This window comes from Orcinus orca, chromosome 8, assembly GCF_937001465.1.
Source record: "Orcinus orca chromosome 8, mOrcOrc1.1, whole genome shotgun sequence".
Taxonomy (NCBI): domain Eukaryota; kingdom Metazoa; phylum Chordata; class Mammalia; order Artiodactyla; family Delphinidae; genus Orcinus; species Orcinus orca.
Genome location: NC_064566.1, coordinates 20,472,535 through 20,485,614, shown reverse-complemented (window position 1 = coordinate 20,485,614; position 13,080 = coordinate 20,472,535). Strand labels below are relative to the sequence as shown.

The 13,080-nt window shown below is 33.5% G+C and overlaps 1 long non-coding RNA gene across 1 annotated transcript in view; it reads left to right on the top strand.

Annotated features, from left to right (window-relative positions):
• The first annotated feature begins 730 nt into the window (after window positions 1–730).
• Window positions 731–13,080, top strand: part of LOC125965116 (uncharacterized) — a 40,724-nt gene continuing 28,374 nt past the window's right edge. The window contains exon 1 of the long non-coding RNA XR_007478648.1: window positions 731–812. This is a non-coding gene — a long non-coding RNA (uncharacterized LOC125965116). The remainder of the gene's footprint in view (window positions 813–13,080) is intronic.

Sequence of the window (13,080 nt, the reverse complement as noted above, 5' to 3'; positions counted from 1 at the left end):
TGATTTCTCTGTGCTTCAGTTGATTTCTCTGAGCCTCAGTTGATTCATATGTCCTCAATAATAAATGTAAAGTCCTAACAAAGTACTTGGCACTTAATAAGCATTACATATTTTCTAGCAACTATTATAAGAGAAGAATAGCTTTAGGTTTAGTCATTTTTATCTATAGCTCTGGCTTGAAAGCCTGACTTGGGGACAGAAATTTAAACCCAGGTAAAGGTCCCCAAAATGAAAGTAAAAATGTTAATTCATAACAGTCCCTTCTGGAATATTTGTTGGTTAATTGAGATGCAAGGTAAATTTTCATCCCATAAAAGATAATAAAAATAACAATAATAATAACAGCAGCAATAACAAAAACAATAACACTACACTCTGTGACAAATTCAAATCTTGTTACAGGCATGGTGAACCCCTTTGTATCAACTTCTGCTTTCAGTCACCTGTTTCTAGCTTTCAGTATTTTAGTCCTGAGCTGCAGAGTTTTCATCAAAGGGGAGAAAAGGTGGGTAAGCCACAGAGAATGAATACAGGATAATTTTGAGAATCACCTGAAAGAACAAGGGGCTTGCAGATTCCATTTAAATGTGACACCAGTTAGAGAGGGCATTCTGCAATCGCAAACACACACAGCATCTATTGACTTCAGTTCTCTGGCTCTTTCCCTGCAGAGCAGATCCAAGCACAAAGCCCCCACTGTCTTCAAAAGGAAGCTTTGTGCTTGGATGGGCTCAGCAGGAAGAAGATGAGAAGCTGACCCCTGGTTCTTTTTCTTTTCCCAGATGCCTTTGCCTACAAGATACTGTGCTAAGGTATGCAAATGCTGTACAATTTTTAGTATGTTCATAGGCAGGTTGTTTAAGAAATGGCAGTTGGGAAGTGCATTTTAGACTTCATTGTGCTGAGCTACATGATGGCAGACATACAAGTAGTCCTGAATTTGAACCTTGCACTTAGTTACTGTGATAAAAGTTAACCTTAGACCAAATCAAATATATCTTAACAAGTTGTTACATAGAGTCTATCTTCAACTGTATGCTAAAGCAACCTAAATACCTCTAAGCTAGTCAAGAATCCCCGTGATATTTTGGCTTGGCTTTGGAGATGTTAAATGAAGAGTTCGGATATTGTTCCCATTCTTACTCAATTCCTCCTTGGTTTCAACTCCATGAGGGAGAAAATTATCACACCTCTTTAGATTTGTTCTATATAGTTTATTAGATCCAAATGTGGTAAGAAACTCTGGACCAATTCTCTAAACCAGCTGTGTTTCTACATACTACAATATTGCATTTTGGACATAACTTTGCATGTTGTAATAGCACTCTGAATGATTGAGATAATTCAAATACCCTCAATGTTCGCTGTGGATATGTAATTGAAGTGAGGCTGGACCAACATAGTTCAACATCACTGGACTGTATTTTCAGAAAAAAATGAAGAAAATTTAATAGAAGTTACTTTAAACATTGATTTTTAGAGTTATTGAGAAAATATTAAATAACACCTCAAGGTCTTTTTTTTTTTTCTTAAAGTTCTATGAATTACTAAAGACCACCCTCCATTTTTAAAATCTGATTGAAATTTATACTTTTTACCCAGGGTGATTGTTTTCAAAGGCAATTCGATCTTTGAAGGATTCAAAGAAACTAATATATATATATATATATATATATATATATATATGAGATTTTTGAAGATTGAACATTCTTACTGTATTCTTATATGGTGTATTTTAAATTTGGATTGTATTTTCCCAGGAGTGAGGAAATATTTCTTTGCATATATGCAACAGTGCTAATAAACTGAAGGAACTCATTGAATGTAAATTAGAAAAGAGTATGATATTTCTACTGTTTACTGGGAACACAAAATTTAAAAAATATATACATGCCTTGATCTGTCTCAAAAGAAGCAGCCATATTTCATTAAAAAATATTACATCATAGGGCTTCCCTTGTGGCACAGTGGTTAAGAATCTGCCTGCCAATGCAGGGGACACGGGTTCGAGCCCTGGTCCGGGAAGATCCCACATGCTGCAGAGCGGCTGGGCCCGTGAGCCATGGCTGCTGAGGCTGCGCGTCCGGAGCCTGTGCTCCGCAACGGGAGAGGCCACAACAGTGAGAGGCCCAAGTACCGCAAAAAAAAAAAAAAAAAAAAAAAAAATATTACATCATAAAGATTATTCTATTTTCTAAGAAATAAACTCTAGGAGGTTCAGTTGATTTTTATAATATTTTATAATAACTAGTCATGAACTTAAAATGTATTATTAAGAATACTCTAAATAACAATTACTCATGCAGCAATAGAATGCTTAGAATATTTAGTAAAATATTTATTTTCCTTATTCATTTTTTTCATGATAGGTATTAGGTTTAATATGTCGTAATTAAAAATTTCAAGTATATGCCAAAATGAAAATACAGCAACCCCCATATGATTTTAACCATCAAATCTGTAGCAAAATATTTCATCATTACTGCTTTCTCTCCCTTTTATTTTTTTTATAGGAGAATTCTAAGGCAAATCCCAGACATCACGTCATTTCACCCATAAATACTTCAGGGAATATTTTTAAATAATTTTGTGAAAAATAAAATAAAGGCATCTGCTAATATACCTGTGAAATGATGACATTTTAAAAATTACAACTTTTAAAAATACTGCCTAACATCCAGTCATTATTAAAATGTCCCCGATTGTCTAAGAATAGTTTTGATACAGTGTTTTCTCCTATGTATTTTATTTATTTATTTTTCTATTTCTGAAGAGTTTATAATTAAGAAAATAGAAAAACAGGAGACTCACAAATACACACCTATTGAGAACAGATAGTGAGTATATAATTTTTATAATGAATCAGTTCTTATAACTCATTTATGGATTTAAAAGGAAGAAAAAAAAATGAGATGTTTATAACATAGATAGGATTTAAAAGGAAGAAAGAAGATGAGAGTTTTATAACATAGATAGGATTTAAAAGGAAGAAAGAAGATGAGATGTTTATAACATAGACAGAACCAAGTGGAATTTTACTATAAAAAATCTTATGAAAGGGTGTGAATTAGATGCTCTCTCTGGATTGCTCAGAACATCTTAAAAGGCCAACACTTAGTTCTTTTACTTTAATCGTCTACTGCTTTCTTTTGGTAATGAGTATTGATGACTAGGATGAAGGCAGCTCTTTTCTATCATTTAATCTACATAAAATAATTCAATCTGTATTAGAAATAGTTCTGAGGGAAATACTGCATTACTTATTTTTTTTCTTTTTTTTTGTTTCCTTTGACTTTTTTTTTTTAACATCTTTATCAGAGTATAGTTTCTTTACAATGGTGTGTTAGTTTCTGCTTTATAACAAAGTGAATCAGCTACACATGTACATATATCCCCATATCTCCTCCTTCTTGCGTCTGCCTCCCATCCTCCCTATCCCACTCTTCTAGGTGGTCACAAAGCACCGAGTTGATCTCCCTGTTATATGTGGCTGCTTCCCAGTAGCTAGCTATTTTACATTTGGTAGTGTATGTATGTCAATACCACTCTCTCACTTCGTTTCAGCTTATTGAAGTTAAAGTTTGCTTTAACTTGTTTGGATCTATAACAACACAGAAAAATAATATGATTCAATGTGTTTCATGAAAACCTGGTTGGAAGACATACACCCAGTCTATTTTACACTTAACCAATTTAATCTATTTGCTAAATATGTTCTCTAAATGTGAATGCATTTTCACTCTGTGCCTTTGTTCATGTTATTCTATCCTCCTGGAATATCCCTTCTCTTACTTCCCATCTTCTGAATATTTGCTCATCTTTAAAGTCTCGTTCAAATGTGAACTGTTCTCTGTGGTCTTCCCTGGCTCTCTCAAGTAATCCCAGGTGGAATTTGTCAATTCTTTCCCAATACTTCCATAGCATTTTGTTCATGCCAACTATCAAAAATTAGATAATTGGATTGTATTTTGTAAAAATGAATAAGCAATCTCATAATTTTTACGGCATCCTATTTTACCAGTTCTGTGTGTACTGTTTTTGACATTCCTGCTTACCCTAACCAAATGTCATAAAGATATTCTCTTAGAATTTCTTCTAAAAGCTTCTTTGTTTTACCTTCACACTTAAATCTGCTCTCCTTCTATTCTCCTGGAGAGCTAGTGTAAAACATAATTATTACTTTCATAGATGTTTGGCTGAATTTCCTGGCAAAACCCTGGAATTTCCTCTGTGTGAATGTTTTAACTAGTGGATTTAATTATTTAAACTAGATTTAGTAACACTCAGATTTCCTATTTTTTTAATGCATTAGTTTTGGTATTGTTTTTTTACAAAGTTGTCCATTTTGTTTAATTGTCAAATACTTGTGAATATCCTCTATTTTTAAATGTCTGTATCACTGGTGGCAATATCCATTTTTCATTCTTTCTATTGACAATTGAGGTTTTCTAACATATCTCTCTTTATCGTTCTTCAATTAATATTACACAGAACCAACTTTTGGCTTTACTCACTTTATTTCTTATCCATTATTACATTTCAGTAATTTCTGCACATTATTAATTTTGTTGAGAATTTAACTTGATCTTCTTTTTCTAACTTCTTTTGGTGGATATCTAGATAATTGATAATCAGGTCTTTTTCTTTTATGATCTATCCATTGTAAGCTACACATTTTTATCTAATTACTATGCTATGGTCATCCGTCAAGTTTCTTTATGTCATATCTTCATTACTTAGTTAACTATATTTCCCATTTTCCATGCTTCCTTTGTGCTTTTTGTCACTTATAGCTTATTTAAAAGTGTTTTGCTTAATTTCAAAATATACGGGGATTTTTCTAGTTGTAAAATTGAACTGATTTTTAGCCTAATTTCACAGTGGTCAGAGTTTCTCTGAATAATTCCAGTCTTTGAAACTTTTGAAGTTTGCTTTATGAACTAGCATATTGTTAATTTTGGTACATTTTTTATTTGCACTATGAAAGAATGGGGGTTATGTTTCTGGTTTCAGAATTCAATATATTTCATTTAGATCAATCATGTTAACTTTGTGGCTCCAGTTTTCAGTATACTTTCAGGTTATGATGAGGTTGTTCTTTCCTTTTTTAAGAGAGATGCCTTCAATTATTTCATTATGATAGTGAATTTATTTTTCTTTATTTTTCATATTTTTGTTTCTATTTTTACTCTGTATTATTGGGTGCACACATATTTAAAAGTGTTATACAGAATGAAATGGCTCTTTTGTGGTTCTACAATATCATCTTTGACTTTAACAATGCTCTTGCCTTAAACTCAATTTTGGATGAAATTAGTACAGAAATGCCAGTTTTTCTGGGAGTGCCATTGTACTTCATATCAGTTTCCATTCTTTTACAATTTATGTTTTCTTATATTTAGTATACCTTTTATAAGAAGCATATATATTTGGGTTTTGCATTTTTTACAGGCTGAGAATCTTATTCTTTTACTTGTAGTATGTGGTTCACTTGCATCTATTGTAACTACTGTTACAGTGTGTTTATATCAACACTCTTCTGTTTCGTTTCTATTAGACCAATTAAAAAGTTTTGTTTAAACATTTGGCCATTAAAAATTGATCTATTGTTTTTATCATTTAATCTTTCTTATTAACTTCTTATATAATAGTTTTCTTAGTTTTTATCTTGGAGATTAAAACATGAATTTTACGGCACTCTAAATGCAACTCCTGCTAGAATCATTTATTGAGGTATAATTGATATACAAAAAACCTGCACATATAATGCACACAATTTGATGAATTTGGACATATGTATATACCCATGCTACTATCACCACAATCAAGGTAATAAATCTATTCATCACCTCCAAAAGTTTTCTTATGTTTTTTTTTTCCTAGTAAGAATGCTTAACATGAGATCTACCCTCTTAACAAAATTTTAAGTATACAATACCATATTTGTTAACCATAAGTATTATGTTGCATAACAGATCTCTAGAATTATTCATCTTGCATAATTAAACTTCATACCCATGAAACAGCACTCTTCCTCAATTTGAAACCTTGGTGCTACCTTTTACATTACTGTTATCATGTATTTTCAATCTAGATACATTTTAAACATTATGACACATTACTAACTTTGCTTGCAATAGTCAACATTTATTTATGTTAATTCATATAATTATCCTTTCTATCATTTTTATTCCTCTAGCACACACACGGCTGAAAAACCTCCTTTTGGATTTAATGGAGGCATGCCAGTGCCAAAATGTCTGTTTTATCTTGTCTAAAAAAAAAAAAAATAGTGTTGCCCTCAGTTTTGAAGAACATATTCACTGGGTATAGAATTCTAGGTTGGCAATTTCTTCTCTTGCTCTTTCTCTTCACCTATCATTCCTTTTTTCTGCTTTTTAGCATTTCTGTTGAGTCTTATTGCTGTGCTTTTATGTTATTTGGCTCCCTCCCACTCAACTCCAGAATGTTTTGAAAATTTTTCTCTTTACTTTTAGTTTTAAGCATACTGGCTCTGGAGTTTCTGGGTATGGTTTCCATTGTATTTATTCTGCTTGATATTCACAGTGTTTCTTGACTCTACAGAATGATGTTTTTTACCATTTTTGGAAAACCTCTCAAAAGTATCACATCAAATATTACATCAGTCCCATTCTCTCTCTACTTTCTTTCTGGAATTAAAAATTCAATCATTTAAAAAACTTTTATTGCACCCCACATGTCTCTTACACTCTTTGAAAAATATTCTGTATGTTTTACTTCTGAATTTCAGTTTGGTACTTTCAGTTCAAGAATCACCTTTGATGTGTCCAATCTACCAAACTTACCTATTGTTAAAGAGCGTTCTCATATACTCTTCACCCAAATTCCCCTAAATTCATATTTTACATAGCCATGGGGCATTTATCAAAAATAACAAATTAACATTGGTACAATAGTGTCAACTAAACTGCAGACTTCAAACAGATTTCAACAGATTTTCCACCAATGTCCTTTTAACTTTCTGATGATACAATTCACAATATCACATTGAATTTAGTCCCCATGCCCCCATTATCTCCTCTAATCTGTAATAGTTTCTCAGTCTCTCCTTGCTCTTTTTTTATAACCTTGAGAATTTCAAATACTACAGATCAGTTATTTTGTAGGATATCCCTCCATTTGGATTTCTCTGATGTTTTCTCATGGTTAGAATAGATTTATGAATTTTAGGAAGTATAATGCAGAGATGAAGAATAACACTCATAGCATTATATCAGGGGATATGTATCAACATGATTTATTACTGGTCATACTAGAATTAATCACTTGGTTAAAGTTGTATTTTCCAAAAAAGTTACTATTTTTTCCTTCCCTTATTCTATTTGTTAGAAGCAAGCCTGTAGGTCCGGACCACACTCATGGGAAAGAGGAGTATCAAATAATTTCAAATCATATGTAAAGAGCACCATAGTAGTTAGTAAATTCTGGAGGAGATAATGTGAGGTCATGCAAATATCCCATTTCTCTTTACAATTTCACCCACTAATTTTAGCATTTTTTTCTGTGAAACCTGCCTATAGCAATTACTATGTTCTGTTCCTCTCATAATTTTGATTTTTACATGTATCATTCGTATTACTTGGAATTTTTCTCTAAGAAATATTTTTCTATGCCTCTTCTTTATTTAATATTTTATTTTTATCAATATGGACTCATGGTATTAATTTTTTCTTTGGTTATAACCAATACTATTGTTGTTTATTTTATTGCTCAAATTGTTCCATCTTCAGCCACTGGGAACTTTTATTTTCTTTTAACATGTCTTCATACGTTTTCTTTCTTTCTTTTAGCACTGCCTTATTTTTTACACTGTGAGGTGCCCCAAGATCATATTATATTTTCTCTGCTCCAGCCCTAGAATCAGCCATTCCTCCAGGGAACCAAGGTTCCTTTTATTGTAAAATGGTATTTAGAAAGTAATAAATGAATGCTATATATGCTAATTGCTACTGAGATGTCATTACCTCTAGGCTCTCTCAGTGGACAGAGCTAGAAAACATATGTATGTATCTGTAATTATTTCTATATCTGCATGTGTATTAATAAAAATAAGCATGCATTTATACTGATAACCCCGTAATCTAATCAGCACAATAGGGTTAAGTTTAGCCTCTCTACTTACTTATTTGTTATTTTTTTCTGAGACATTGAGAAATATGCCTCCTATTATCTATAATTTATTTACTTATCTGTTCAGTCTCAGTATACACATAAAGTACTTTCAGAAGTGCTAATCTGTACCCTGATTAAATAAACAAATTTACCATCTAGAATGCAGTGATTATATACAGTATAAAATGACTTTTGACAAGGATGTCAAGGAATTCAATGGGGGAAAAATAGTCTTTTCAAAAAATGGTGTTGAATAATTGGATAGTTCAACAGCAAAAATGAACCTTACAACATATACAGCAAATATGCATATGACATGGATAATAGACCTAAATGTAAGAGCTGCAAGTATCAATTGTCTAGAAAACATTGGTGACCTCTGATAGGTGAAGCTTTGTTAGTACACAAATACAGGAAACAAACAAAAAAACCCACTAAGTTAGACTTCCTAAAGATTAAATATATATATTTTTCCCATTTGAAAGACACTATTTTGAAAATGAAAGAGAAAAAAACCCCAGACTAGAAGAGATCATTCACAACATATCATGTGTTTGTTAAAGAGTTGTATCCAGAATATACAAAAAGATCTTACAACTCTCTATAAGATGAAGAGCCCAATTTTAAGATATAAGAAAAATATTTACATATATGCTACTAAAGAATATATTAAGATGGCAAACAAGCACATGAAATATATGCAACATCCTTAAGCTTTAGTAAAATTCATATTAAATCTATACTCATTAGAATGGCAAAAGTAAAAAAGATTGACAATACCAAGTGTTGGTAAAAATATATAGCAATTAGGACTCTCATTCTCGTATATTGCTAGTTGGAATACAAAATGACACAGACAATTTTAAATACAGTTGACAGTTTTTGTTTACAAAGGGAAACGTACATTTAACATATGATCCAGAGATCCCACTCCTAAGCATTCATCCAAAGAATTGAAAACATATGGCTGTATAAAACTTGTGTTTAAGTCATAGCAGCTTTATTCATTATAGCCCCATACTGCAAATAATCCAAATAAAGACGGTCTTCATTTTATTGCTTTATATTCTCTTCAACTGTGTATTCTTAACATTTCTTTTCCAAATATTTTCTTAGTTTTTTTCTTTTTTTAATTCTAAAGATGCCATTCCTCCCTTTCCCCTGCAACCTAGGCTTTCAATTCATGCTGTTAATTCATGACCACACTGAACAAACACAGTCCTGTCTAGTTCTTCTCTTTTCACTGATATAATGCTCAGTGGATTTTTCTTTACTCTGTTCACACTTTATCTAAGATGTATGTATCTTCCTCAGGGCATTACAATGTGAGGTGCCAGATGTTAAATTCTACCAGTTTCTCTGTACCTCACAGAACAGGGCAGGGAAAATGGGCAGTGAGAAAGTCAAGCCTTCCACTATGTCTTCATTGTGATTCTGCTAAGTATGTTCTAACAAGTTTCTGGGAACTTGGTAGAGGATTCAGCTAACTGAGTTAATAGCTATACTATCAATATTTCACCACTCCCCAGGCATCCCTTATTGCCATGCAACTTGATTGTACTCTCTCAGTCTGACTTAGTGACCAGTGCAATACTGGTAACTGTAACTCAAGCAATAGCTTTGTCATTTTCCTCCCAGGCTCTCAAATCCTGCTCCACGCATGAGCTTTGGGTGATTGGGCTTATTCCATCTGTCATTACCATGAGGACATGCCTGGGCTAATGTGCTGGAAAGCAAGAATCACAGGCACCATTGTCTCCATTCCCTTTTGTCCAGACTACAGCCGACTGAATGCCTGATATATGAGTGTTCCAGCACCAGATGAGCCACACAGCCACACCCCTAAATCACTGAACTGCAGAAGCATTATCAGAATAAATGACTATCTGTTCTATGTTTGAGTTTTGAGGTGCCTGTTTACACAGCACTGTTGTTTCAAGGAATAACTTGTACAGTGACAAATCCTTTTCCTTTATGGCCAGAGATTTTGCTATCCTGGTTTAGCATGGGTCCCTGGAGATTTCTGTAAGAAGATATAAGCTTAGGCTCTGCTCCTATGTATTTCACTTGGATGCATCAAGCCAAACTTTAAAGATTGTTTATCTTTTGTATGACATCACTCTTTCTTCTGTTAGCTACTGATTTAGTACTGTTGGTGCTTTTTGCTCATTTATTTTTTCGATTTTGGAAGTTCTGAACTGTGGTTTTACTCTACTATGTTAAACAAGCTGCACAGTTATTTTAAACATGGTAGTACCTCTCTCTTTAGATATGAAAAAAATATTTTAAAGCACTCTTAAATTTGAAGCAAGAGCTGTTCAGCAAATTGTATACCATGTATGATATAAAATCTTTAGTTTTCAAGACAAAGATTTATACAGCAGGAATTTAATATATAATAAATACATATTTTAAAACATATAGAAAGTATTTAGATGACAAAAGAAATGAATTCATAAGATGCTGACCATTTTCCTAGCATATGGTTGAATTTCAATTAAAGAAAAAAATATAAATATGGTTTGAAAGCTATTCAGCATTTAATGTTTAAGTATTTCTCATAGGATTTTTAAAAAAATCATAGTTCACTTTACTAATAGTAAATGTGGGTTTGGAAATTTTCTAAGATTCAGTCTTGTTTTTCACGTCATGGCCTAACCATATTATTAAAGAAACTTACAGTGTTTCCTCTACCCCACTACATGCTGCCCATCTCTGAATCACTACCTGAGCAAACCCCAAAGACAATACTCTGTCAAATAACATTTGATTAAATGGAATGACCATCTATCATCAGAGCACAGTGATTAAAATGTCCTCTGATATCAACACCATCATCCATTAGTTAAAGGTAGAATTCATTTCAGCAGAGAAAAAAATATCAACCAAATGAGGTACTACAAATATGATTAATCAGCTTTTAATTACTTAAGACTCATAGAACCTTTCAGAAAGGCAGGAAAAAACTTTCCATAAAAATATCTAAAGATAAACCAAGGATGAATGTATAACATTTGATATCACTGAATGCTCACAGTGGCATGTGCGGTTTTCTTGAGATTTTAGCAAAGTACTGTCAATCTTGCCTTAGTATTCTGCATTTGACTTAGATGTGTATGTTTCAAATGACAAGATTACCTCCCTGACCAAGCTTTGTCAGTCTCCTCTGAATCCTATTCTCCTGGAGGCTTCAATGTTTGGAATTCTGTGTTCCTCTTTACATTACCCAAAGGTAGCAAGGATCTCACTAAGTCACTTTAGCAAGAAATCCTACCCTGGATATCTGATCTCCCTCAATATCTGATCAAATCTTATCCCTACAGTTCACCTTGGCCTGTTTTCAGAGAGAATCCTGTAAAGTCCCTTTAGCTAGAACCCCCTCTACCCCTGATGCTTCCTCCCAGTAATTTTTCATCCACTGACCCCTCCACCCAGCTCCTTGACTATAAATTCACACTTTTCCTTGTGTTCAGAATTGAGCCCGCTTCTATACTGGGGTCTCATTCCCTCTATTTTAGTACTTCCTGAATAAAAGCTGTTTCTACCACTTTAACTAGTGTTCAGCTCTGGCTTACTTTGACACAACCAAGATAAAACAAGTTACCTTTTGCTTAGAGAAATAACATTTTGGATAGCACAAAAGACTAATTTTAGCATTAACTGTTATAACCCACTAGAATCATATAATATGTGATTAAACAGTTCTAAGAAGTTCTGAGAGTTGTGAGAAGACAAATGGGGCTCTTAGTTTATGCTGAGGAGGGATCGACAAATTGAAGAAGAGATGTTGACAGACTTTAAACAAGCATTCTTTAATCTAGTGCCTCCTTCTACTCTGCTCTTAACAACAAGGTAGAAACCAGAGTATATTTAGGCTAAATATAACAACAAATTGATTTCTTGTGAGGGTTAGCTTAAGTTCTACAAACAATTTTTTTTTTTTTTTTTCCTGGTACGCGGGCCTCTCACTGTTGTGGCCTCTCCCGTTGCGGAGCACAGGCTCCAGACTCGCAGGCTCAGCGGCCATGGCTCACGCGCCCAGCCGCTCCGCGGCACGTGGGATCTTCCCGGATCGGGGCACGAACCCACATCCCCTGCATCGGCAGGCGGACTCTCAACCACTGCGCCACCAGGGAAGCCTTACAAACATTTTTTTTAAATCAAGTAAGAATATCTAATTTTATATTGTTAAATTTCTAAAAGATGAATGTTAACCAACAGATTTGCTTACAAAATTTTTGATACTATTTGTATTCAGAGGTATACAGGTTCCAAGGCTATGTACTCATAATGAAATGTGCCTTAGAAAAAATCCATTTCTTTACACATGGCATGATATCGCAATAACTCACATTTACAGCACTGCCTCTGATTTTACAGTGCCATATATAGAATACTCTAGGGTCACCAAGTTGAGGCTAATACTGTTTGCCAAATGTTCCTGGCAGTTTCTTAACTCAGTGCTCTGTTCAGGATAGCCCTGGTGCCTGGAACACCTTCTTCCATGTATGTCTGTGTTCCATAGAATAACCCATTCTTAATACTCCCATACCATCTCTTTCAGGTAGCTTTTCTGAATCCACTTGAAATCACATCAGTCACTTCACCTTGCCCCTCAGTTCCTCTTGTGGCCCCCCCTTTTTTCTTCCACTATGTTTTTTTCATTTTTCTGATTAAACTTATGTTTGGGAAAGAACCCTCTTAATCATGTTTCACAAGGCAGCCAGCACTCACCATACAAATATAAATATAAAGTATAAATATAATGACAACAATCAGAAACTTAAAAATCTACCATAGTTTAAAAGATGTGAATGAATTTTATAATATTCTAGCAATTTCTTCTATGTGGGATAAAGGAGGAAGTAAGTATAAGTTTCATGATAGTCACTGAGTGCAAGAAGGTACTCTGCTGGAGATGTTTTT